General features: G+C 42.9%; 1 long non-coding RNA gene across 4 annotated transcripts in view; it reads left to right on the top strand.

Annotated features, from left to right (window-relative positions):
- Nucleotides 1-219: 219 nt before the first annotated feature.
- LOC146870822 (uncharacterized) overlaps nt 220-11,475 on the top strand; it is a 108,782-nt gene continuing 97,526 nt past the window's right edge. For 3 of the 4 annotated variants that reach the window (XR_014979776.1, XR_014979768.1, XR_014979772.1), the window contains exons 1-3: nt 220-307; nt 466-550; nt 662-728. This is a non-coding gene — a long non-coding RNA (uncharacterized LOC146870822). The remainder of the gene's footprint in view (nt 308-465; nt 551-661; nt 729-11,475) is intronic. The other variant, XR_014979771.1, reaches the window with a different exon arrangement.

The raw sequence follows: 11,475 nt of genomic DNA, 5'->3' as shown, positions 1-11,475 counted from the left end.
CATGGTTTATTCTCGGCATTTATTTTTCGTTTCTTGCCTTTTGCACTTTTTCTAGGTATTAGTTTTTTGTTTGCATTAGATTGTTGTGGTGTTTTTTATTCTTTTCAGGCTATTTTCTTTTACTGGTTCGAACTGTCCGGAATCACTGAAAGAATGATTTCCGGTGTGTGACAAACTATCAGATAGAGACGCGGTCTAGTTGTTGAGACTGGCGCCACTTCTTATACTATTTCCGGGGAGATACGCACCCGATGACACTTCTCGCCTACACAGGCGCCGCTAGGACGCGTGAACTGCTGCTCTGACAGTGAGTTTTTATGCTGGTTTATTTCTTTTGTCCTGACATTTTCCTATTTATAACGACATGAGTGTGGGTGTCACATTTATTTTCATGTGGCACATATACGTAGCTCATGACCTTGAACCGGGCTTTTTGCCTTTCTTGTCTGTTTCCTCTCGTTTTAGATTGAGTCCTTACACACACACTCGTGTCTGGGCTCTTTGCTTCAACTGATGACTACTCCTTGGATACCATATTTACGTCTATTTAGTAAGTGAATTCCCCATGTTCTTTAGTGGTTAGTAACATCAATTACTGCCAAATTGGTGCTATGAGGTTTCTGGCTTTAATACGTTTTGTCTCTACACCTTTTTTTCACAGTCAATTTTCTCGTGATTTGTTCAAACTTTTACTGGCGGCACAACTTTCAGTTGTGTGGGTAATCAAGGTGAGACTTAGCTCTACACGCTTTCACAGGTTTTTTTAATATGCTTGTCACACCATTGGTCTCATACTTTGCACTTTAGTTACTGACAAGTTTATCTTTCATAAATCTTTTTAGACCATATCTGTCCCCATCTTTTTATATAGAATTCGTGCTTTATGCCGGTGAGAGTCTTTGTTATGGCCTCTTATTAGGATCACGATTGGTGGTTCTTTCTTAACATTTTGGTTTTCAATGTCCTGACACATTTATTATTCCCTGGTTTTTTGATTACTCTTCCTTTTTGCTTTTTAGATTACCCTTGAACTCGTAAACCTTGACTGACTTAATTTTCCTTTTCCACTTGTGATTCATATACCCAGCCGGGTTGGAATTATCACCGGCTGTGGGGTAAGAGTGGTATGATCTCTCATATTCTCTCATTTAGTCTTAGATTTTTTAAGGATAATTTTTCTTACAATTCTTTTTTACATTTTTTCACTTTCTATGTAGCATTTACTACGTTCATGCGATTTGTGTCAGGTATTTCAAAAAACGACATTTATTTATTACTTTCATTTTTCACATACTCCCTACATTACTTTCTATATATACTCTTTTCCTTTTTCTTCTTTAATATGTCTTCTTTTATTCATTTTCTTGACTTTGAGTGGAAATAGCACCTCTATATCTATGATGCTTTTGACATTGTACGAGGCTGGTATGTTCTCACTGTATTTCTCTTTTTACTGAGGTGTATACAGTCTATGCCCTTTTTAGGTCTCGCCTGACCCAGCGCATGCGCTGGTCTGGTGAGACTTATTGAGAGGGCTCCAAAAAGTGCTACCAGGCCAGCCTAGAGCTACGAATGTGCGCGGGCGCGTGCGCCAGTTTTACCGCGATTACTTTCACTTTAGCGGCGGCACGGCCGTTTTGATGTTTGATCGAGATCACTTTCACTTTTGCGGCCGCGCGGCGTAACTTTTACTGCCGCGCGGCCAATGCTTGTTGTTTTTTTGGTCCCACTTGGTGCTTTCGCATGTTAAGGCGTTTGTTTTGTGACTGTAATTTCCAGAGCAGTTCAGGAGTCCGTTTTTCACATCCCTGCTCCTGCCTGAGACCCGGAGGCGGGATCCGAGCCACACATGGCCAGACTGCAGGTGAAGCCTTGCAGGCTGGGAGCAGCTGTTCAGGGCTCTTGAACACATCAGTTGCTCGGCGTGTACAAAGAAGCCGGGCTTTCTTATCTCAAATACCATACAGGGGGGATGGACTGATGGAAGTTGGCTGAACGAGGTGTGAGCATTCCTTTCTTCCCTCCAGAAGGGCTACCATTATATCTGGCAATAGACATTGTGTAGCGCCAGGTTTCCACATATCTGACATTTTCCTCATAAATGTACAGCCCCGCATTAGCTGCAGGTTCACCTTCATCCTTTTCGCTATCGTATTATGTTGTAGATTTACAAAGCACTACCCCGGACAAGGCTTTGAAGTGCTTTGCTAGCGGACTTGCAACTCTGCTGAGCCTGGAGTTACTTTGTAGAGCTAGCTGTAACTGCTGCATTTGGTGGCAAATAATGCACAGTCCCTCGAATTATATGGTAGAGAGAGACAAAATTATGCGGCATGAAGCGCGAAATTTATGCAGCAAATACATTTCTGGCAGTATTACTTCGCTATTTTGTGGGTTTTTTCACAATGTTAACACTTCTGGGGCAAATGTTTCACCTGATTAGCATTAGGTGAACAGGGTTAATGTCTGAACACAGCAACGAGCAACTGGAAAGTGACACTGTGCACTAACACCGATAGCAGCATTTCCGGACCCTTTTAATTAGTTTGAGTTAGAAAAAGACATAGATGCTGGATTATGTGAGCTATCTCAACTCTTTGCCAGGGCCTCGAAGGTCTTTGTGGTCTGGATTCCTCTACATTCGCTTGCCACATCAGTGTAATCTGAAGGGTAGTTATGTGGCATAAGAAATACATTAATAGTATATGTACGGCCTCAATAAGGCTGAGAGATCTCTGTCCTGACCCTAGAAGATGCGATCGTAGAGAGAGATAGCTCTGCTGTTTATGAAGGTCGCTGTGAATACGTTTGTAACATGTGGTTAGTTCCTTCTACAGCACGAGAGCAGATTAATTTAAATATTATCGTTTCAAAGCTAGTTTGGCGTTCTCTAGCCATGTTCCTGATCTGGGCTAACCAAATCAAACCTGGGGTTTGCAGACTTCAGCCTCATGTGACGCCAGTTTTATGGTCAGTTACCAAGAATTGGCTTCTGCCTTGGGTAGGGGTATTGTACAAGTTACAGCGCATTGGCATGCAGCTTTAAGAGTTTCATTTTTTTCTTGGTTTGGATGGTAATGCAGACGTGACATCCCTGCTACAGTGTGCCAGTCTGTGGCCAGGAGGGCCATGCCAAGGTGGCGACGGGCAAAGAATCCCAGTAAACAAAATACCCTTGTCTGTGCCAGGCCTTCATTAGAAGGGATTCTGTGCTGGTAGAAAACAACCTGGGATGCTTCCAGCAAAGGAGGGGGTGTAGTCTTGTGATATAAAGATGATTCTAGATCCAGGAGACCAGGCTTCTCAACCTGATTTTTACATGTGACACATGGTGTGATCCTAAGCACATCAACCTATCTGTCAAAATTTAAAAAATAAATCAAAACGGACTAATGCCTGAAGCTCTAAAGAAATAACTAGACATTTGCAATTTGAGAATACAAGGCTAGGAACGCTCAGTGGCATGTTGTGCATGGATCAGTAATCGAAACAGGTGACATTTCAAAAGTATGACATTTCAATCAATAAGCGAGGCAGACGTCTTTGACAGACTCTTACTGATAAACTTTCTGAAAATGCATACATTCACATCTTAACTTCATTAAAAATAGGCTATTCAGATAAAATCGCCAACCATAACAAACAAGCATTGGCATAGACAATAGGTCTCGCCTTTGGGACCTTATGTGTTTAGCCATGCAACAGCTGATGTTGTTGCACCAAGGATATTGTGCTGCATAACTAAATACTTAAAAGGTCCCAACAGCGAGACCTATTGGCTATGCCAATGCTTGTGCACGGGCGCGCGCTTACGAGCAGAGGCTTTCTTCTTCATGCTCATTAAGCGCATCTCTCGCCACGCTTTTTTGCCAACGCCATCACTTTCACTTTCGCGGCCATCTGCCTCCCAGCGCGATCACTGCTGCGCGCGCAGAGCGCATCTGCCGTCCTCGCTATCACGATCACTTCTGATTTCAGGGCCGCAGGGCCGTTACTTGTACGGCTGCGCGGCCAATGCTTGTTTAATTAAGAAGCAATCACCGAGCATGCAAAATACATCCCATCACCCCAGAAAATATAGTGGTTATCACTATAATCCATGCAGTGCCTTGCGAAATCAAGAAAGACACTGACAGCGCGGCCAAAAGTTGAGGAAGGGTCGATACCGAGCATAGCTGTTAATGCCACATTAGCTGTAATGGAGCGCTTCACATCCCGTTACAGTTTGGGTTTAATTTTAGGAATTTGGTACAGCCACGACTGAGAAGTCACTAGCACTAACTTTACCCTTATGGCTGAATCTCAGTTATAGCAGAAGATGCTTTAGTGAAAAGCACTTGCCATTTGAGAAGCAGTTTTATTTTAAGCCTGGCCGAAATTTCAATACACCGGTGTAATCTGTGAAACTATGCTAAATTACACGCAATTTCGTGTAAATAGGGGTTGCGCAGATAAAAATCCCTCCTCAAAAATGACAGAATGTTTACGACTCTTGTTAACATCCGTTGGGTTTTTTGTGCTTTTTATTTTTTATTTTTGCGCAAAGTGCTTGAGGCGAGAATGCATGTTCACTATAATATTTTTTGTCTTGCATAATTTTAACGAAATTTTCCACAATTACGCAAAAGTAATTTATATGAGTTTCACACACCCCTAATTTATTTGTGCAAGGCTTTTATGGCAAGTCAAGGGGCTTGCTGTATGGGGATACTGAAGTAGGTTGTGCCACAGTGGTTTACTGTGCCACCGGTATACATGAGGTTTGCTCTGGCTGGTGGTAAATCCAGTGTAATTGCTGGTTTAAGGCTTGGGAAAATAAAGCACGCATCTTGCTTTGCCCTTCTTCACCACCTTGTGGCGGCATATTGTATGACACATTGCAGACCTGCCAAAGAGATATTCGGTACTGCCCAAAGATACGATTTGCTCTCATTTCAATCAGTCAGTGCCAGAAATGCTTTGTGCATACACCATAATTTACCACGCCAGCATCTGAAGACAGTACTGATACATTCGAATTCACCATTGCACATGGCTGCTTGACTGCACCCGTCATCTATGCCCCGTAAGTGATTACACCAACAGTCACACGCAGCCTTACCTTTTTTTTTTTTTTTTTTTTTTTTATTTAATGCGTTTTTATATAGCGCGGACTTTACCCGAAGGTGTCAGAGCGCTTCACAATAGCAGCAGTAATGATACATACGGAGCAAAAATACAAGTGAGCATGTTACAAAATCAAATGGTACGTTACATGAGGCAGTAGTGACAATTGTGCAAGTATCAAGGGCAAGCAAAATACAAGAGGTAGCAAACGATACGTTACAAACGGAAAAAGTGCCGTGTGCAGGTTACAAGAGCATACAAAGTACACGTAGAGGTAAAAAGACAAAAATTTGCAATAAATGGCCGACACTCAGAACACTAAAACAAAAGTTACGTTACATGAGGCAGTGGTGGCCGTAGTGCATGTATCAAAAGCAAACCAAATACAAGAGGTAGCATACGATACGTTACAAAAGGAGAAAGTGACATGTGTGCAAGTTACAAAAGCGATCAAAATACAAGTAAAAGTATAATACTGCAATATATGGCAGACACTCAAAACACAAAACACACTGAGAGGGCACTTCTATAGGCATGGAGAACAGAATTTCCTATAATGGAAGGACTTCCTTCAGAAAATATAGGGCGTGAATTAAATTTGGAAGTGTCTTTGAAGGAGGAGAGATTTGAGGTCAGTTTTGAAGGCCTGGGAAGAGGTGGTGGTCCAGAGCTGAGGCGGAAGTGAGTTCCAAATTCTCACCGCGTTGCCTGAAAAGGATTGGGCCATGGATCTTTCCTTCTTGAAAGTGGGAGGTTCAAGCAATACATTTTCTGCATTCCGTGATGGTCTGGAGCCACCAGAGAGTTTCAGTTTATCCGCCAGGTAGCGAGGGGAGGATGAGTGCAAGGCTTTGTGGGTGATACAGGCAGTCTTGTAGATAGATCTTGCCTCTATGGGAAGCCAACGGAGGGTGGATAAAATGGGTGTGATGTGGTCACTTCTTTTGGCCCCTTTCTTCTTGCTACTGGCGGGTGACGCTGTTTTAGTGGGTTGGCGTCTTTTGAGAAGGCTCACAACTGTGCATTTAAGATGCTGTGTCACTCGGCGTGTTGTGTGTACCAAAGAGTGATGGTGAGCGTGTCTAGAGTGGAGGGGGGAGCCAGAGGCAGCAGAGTCGTATTGCTGACTTTGCACGCAGTATACATTACAGACATGAAAAGCAACATTGAATGGCTGTGGTGTGATTGCATTGCTTGCCTACCGGGGAAATGCTAGCTTTGGCTCAGAACACTTTCTTTTCACATCAACCAGTTACATGGTTTCAGGGGGGGGGGGGGGTTGCACATATCACAGAGGCAGCACAGTTCAACATACTACCCTCAACAGCTTAAGCCAGATGTTACTATTCACTTGAGTAATCTGTGTTACTGTGTGATGTACTGCAGTTCCACGCTGCACTTGCAGAATCATATATGTAAAGGGATGCTGCAGTAAGGGGGAAGAAAAGACCTGTAAATAGAGTAGAGCTCGCTTCCTTCCCGCCAACTCGATGTCAGTTGATGATCCAGTAACATATACACCTTTACCAGTACAAGGTCACCATCGTATGGAGCCGACAAGCATCACCACCAAAGCAGCAATGTGTAAACCAAAACTCACCCAGCCAGTGTCAACAAAGCATTTAGGTATGGTCGGAAAAAAACAGGAAATTGACTGTTGAAGATCACGAAAGTGGGCAGAGTTTTCGCTTTGGAGCCAATTTCTTATTTCTTTAATTTGTTGAAAGACAAAGAAAAAATTACAAGATGCATTCATTTTTATTAGCGATAGGTAAAAGCACTACACGAGTGACAGGTCAGTAAACTATACTTTCTTAACGGTGGAGATGTCAGCCAGTGCCCAATGATACCCTGCCTACATGACCATAGCAGTGCACTGTACCACCTGCCCCTCAAGTGGGAGTTGGAGTTCTGGGCCACTTGATGACGGCCATCTTGGTTTACTTCAACAATCCGTTTTGTGCAAGCCAACTTTGATGGTCTGCGAGTTGGGGCACACAACAAGTGTTTAAGACCGACCCACAGAGGATAGCAAAATGTCTCTGTACCGGAGCTAGGAGCCACAATTGAGGGAGATGAGACACAATTCGCACATTCTCCCAAATTACTGTAGAGTACATTCATTGGAGAGGCTTGGATCATTACTAAAGCAACAAGGAGGTGTACTGCTCTTAACTATATAATTGTAAGCTTTATGTACAGGTTGAACAATAGGCTACTTCAGTACAATTATCGGCCATCCTCATTTCTGTACAGGCACATTGGTCCTTTACCTGAGTGACACTGGTGCAGCCTTTGAGTTCGAAAGAGAAATGCATTTTGGCAAGCTAATTATCGTTTTACTACCATGATTTTTGCAAATGCTAATCATATAGCTTGTGTGTCTAATGAGGAAACACAACGTCATTTGTTGGTAGGGAGCCAACCTCTATTCATTAACAATCACTATATATAGAGCATTCATCATTTTTTCATTTTTAATGGCTGTTATTGAAAAAATATCTGAAACATTTTTTGTTCGTTACTTTCCAAAGACATATAGTCCGCATTTATAAACTCTTTTACATAAAAAACACTTTTTGTCGTTCACGGATGTTTTCCTTATACAGTCCAATCTTTTAAAGTTCAAGGATCAAAAAACATAAGTTATTAAAAACAAGTCCATCATATGCAATACAGCCACAGCCTACACGTTTTACGTTAAACTTACAGCTTCTAAAGGGCTTAAATATTACGCAGTCCTTCTTACGATAATCCAGTTGCTACATGTACCAAGATCCTTCAAATTTAACGACAGAGAAATCTTCTTCGGGCCAAACCTGTGCTCTGAGGTATGTTGTATAAGTTTAGTTCCAGCCCTCTGTGAGGTGACATGGGTCTTATGCTTCCATGTACTGGCCTAATTTGACCTCTGACTATTGTGTTTCTGGCCTAAGCAACCCTGTTTTCTAGTGCCATAGCAATGACTGTGGGTCTCTGCCTGCCATGTCACCAGAAGTCTACTGGTGCCTTTTTCGCCGGGCTGCTGATTGATGTTGTTAGGTCGAGCCTGGGCAGCTTATGCGCTGCACCGCAATGCATGCTGTGTACAATTATGGATTTGAAGCTCCAACGACTCCCCGCCCATATTTATTATTGGCTTGTATCATTGTCCTTTGTAAATGCTGGCTTCTGATTCGTTAATAGGCTTGTTAGTCCCTCCTTAGTACCGCCTTGTCTTCATTTGTAACCTCCCATGAGGACTGGCCCTTTTACTTCTGTTGTTACACAGTTTGTCTTATTAAGTCTGTAAGCACTATCTTCTTTAATGAGTTTCTCCTACTACACTCATAACTTGCTTTCCTGCAACATTCAGCACGCCAAGCACGCTTTCACTTTCCAAGCAGCCCAGAACAATGGCGGCCGCTTCTTGGAAATTAAATAGGTCTCACATTTACAAGAGTTTAAGCTATTGGCATTGTAAATGACAATTTATTCTCTTTATGTGTTAATTATCAAAACAGATAAATAAAAGGCGTTGTCATTTACAATGCGAATAGCTTAAACTCTCGCAAATGCGAGACCTATTGCATTGCAAATGCTTGTTACTTTTATATTGTTAATCTCTTTAATTCACTTTGTATGTATTCACTAGCATGGAGTGATCGATTCACAAAAACTTTTTTTTCTCGTTGACCATCTGGTGTTGGCATTCCACGTAGGTGTCTTTGGATTGTGTATTGATAATATTGAGGGTTGTTCCCTCTGGATATTATTTTACTCTTTTTTTGTGTTGAAATCTTACATTTGTATCATTCCCAGCCCTGAAGAGTCATGGGTTCATCTTTCCCCGATGAAACACGTGTCTGCTGGTTACGCTTCTCTAAGGATTAAAGAATTTTATTTCATCATCATCATAGGCTTTATTTCGATATAGACAATATCTTAAAAAGCAATACATTTAGTACAGAACAGTTAGAGAATAAAAGGAGCCAGTACATTAACAAGCAATTCATATTACAAATGACCCCAATAAATTGAATAAAATCATTTAAGAACAAATTAAACAAAATAGGAACGCCTAGATGATCTAATGCGCCATGCCCAACCCAGGAACTTAGCTATACCACAAGCAAATAGTGGGCGGGGATCATTTTTTAGGACACGTAAGGCCTCCTTAAAATGCCTTGTCCCAAGTTCTCTGCACAGTGGTTTTAACCACCTACTGCGGGGAAGAGCATAGGCTGGACATTCAAAAAACAGGTGTGGGATTGACTCTATCCTATGCTCACAAAATGGGCACATATCGGTGATTTGAGCCGAGGCCTTCCACCTAGAGGTAAGTTCCCCTACAGGAAGTGGCCTATCCTGAATTGAAAGTACAATGCTCTATCACTGCGCTTTATAATGATGTCCAAGTAGGGTTCGCAACGGGGCATATCTTTTACTAATAAGAAGTCCAGGAAGGTCCTGCACAAATTGGAATTACCAGATCTACTATCGGCTACCCAATTCCAGTATAATTTCTTTAGCACAGGTTTAGGGGGGGCAGTTCTATTAACCCAGGCGTTACCGAGGCCCATGTTGAAGAGAAGACGCTTGACTTCCCTCAACCATTGTATCTTAGACCAGCCCGGTGACTCCAACACATCAGTCAGGCCTTCCGCGAAGCAAGACAACTCTGGGACTCTCCAGATTCTTGCCCATAGAAGGAGAGGGCGAAGTCTAGCCTGATCACCAATTGAACTTAACCCCATATCCAAAAGCAGTGGGAGTGTTGGGGTACTATAAGGAAGTCCCATTAAATCTTTCAGAAACGTATTTTCCGAGCGAGTCAACTGGTCCACCCTATGTGTACCCCAAAGTTCTGCCCCATATAAAACTGCATTAACGCCCCTTGCCCTGTAGATGTCAAGAATTGTTACAATAGGTTTTAGGGTTGAGGCACGTTGTTCCTTGAGAAGGACACCCAAGACCCTTTTATGGGTCAACAACATCTTTTGTAAATGACATTCCCAACTCATCGTGTCACAGAGGCGGATGCCAAGATAGTCGAACTCAGTAACCCTCTCTAAAGGGACAGCATCTAAAATTGGTGGTTTGACTGTCTTTTTCGGGGGATTGAGAACTAAATACTTAGTTTTCCCAGTATTAATAACTAGCCCCCTTGTATCACAAAAGAATTTGAACCTAGATAACAGGCTCTGCAGGCCTACAGGGGTCTTGGAGATCAGGAGGGTATCATCTGCAAATAGAAGAGTAGGTAGTTTTCTACCGGCCAGGGATGGTGCATCTGATGGAACTTCCGATAAAAATTCCACCACTCCATTTACATACAGGGAAAACAGAGTGGGGGCTAAAACACCCCCCTGGCGTACTCCTCTATTTACAGGTATTCGATTTGTTTTTTGACCCTGATTACCCCACCTGATCTGGGCAAAGTTGTCGGCATGCAACTTTATCAATAGACTTAGAAGGTACGGGGGGATGCCCAGATCATTCAGCACACCCCAAAGTTGGTTGCGCGGGACCAGGTCAAAGGCAGTCCGCAGATCTATAAAAGCGAGATACAGACTGCCTTTGCCCAGTACAACCACTTTCCAATAGAGCATCAAAAGCTGAAAAGATTGCTCTATCGTCCCCATACCTGATCTAAAACCGGCCTGGAAATCAGAGAGAATACTTTTTTCCTCCATCCATTGCAGTATCCTACCTAAGATCACTTTGCCTGCCACTTTCTGTGAGGAGTCTAATAGACTTATGGGGCGATAATTAGCGGGATCGACCCGACTCCCTTTTTTAAAAATGGGAACAACTTCGGCACCCTTCCATGAGCCTGGGAAAGTTGCCCCACTGAAACTAGCATTCAGTAGGGCAGCAATAAGTTTTCCCCACTCTACTGGGTTGATACGTAATAGGTCCCCTGGCAACCCATCCGGTCCTGCCGCTTTATTGGGGACAAGACATGTAATAACACCCGCCACTTCCTTAACTGTGAATATATGCTCCTCAGTAAGTTCACAGGGTTCTACAGAAAAGCATTCTGTCTGACATGTCCCCGCACTTAGGGCCACAGAGTAAAGCAGGGAAAAATGGTCAAACCATGCATCCTCTGTTATATTGCATGTAATTAAGGAGTCCACAGGCTTGTCCCTTGCTCTTAATAAGTCCCAGAAACCCTTGGAGTCCTTCCTTATGCTAGCGGCTTTTAGATCGTGCCAAAACTGATCCTCCCATGCAATTTTAGCCTCCTTTATAATTCTCCTTTGATTACCCCTCGCAGCACTAATCAAGGCTCTGTTCTTAGATTTAACCGCCTTGATTAGTTCCCTTTTGGCCTCTTGGCAAACAGGAGTAAACCACCCGACGTTGCCCTTTGAGGCGCCTCTT

The sequence above is a fragment of the Triturus cristatus genome, chromosome 1_1 (genome assembly GCF_964204655.1).
Source record: "Triturus cristatus chromosome 1_1, aTriCri1.1, whole genome shotgun sequence".
Classification (NCBI taxonomy): domain Eukaryota; kingdom Metazoa; phylum Chordata; class Amphibia; order Caudata; family Salamandridae; genus Triturus; species Triturus cristatus.
Note: the sequence above shows the minus strand (reverse complement) of the source record. Positions and strands in the feature narration are given on the sequence as shown.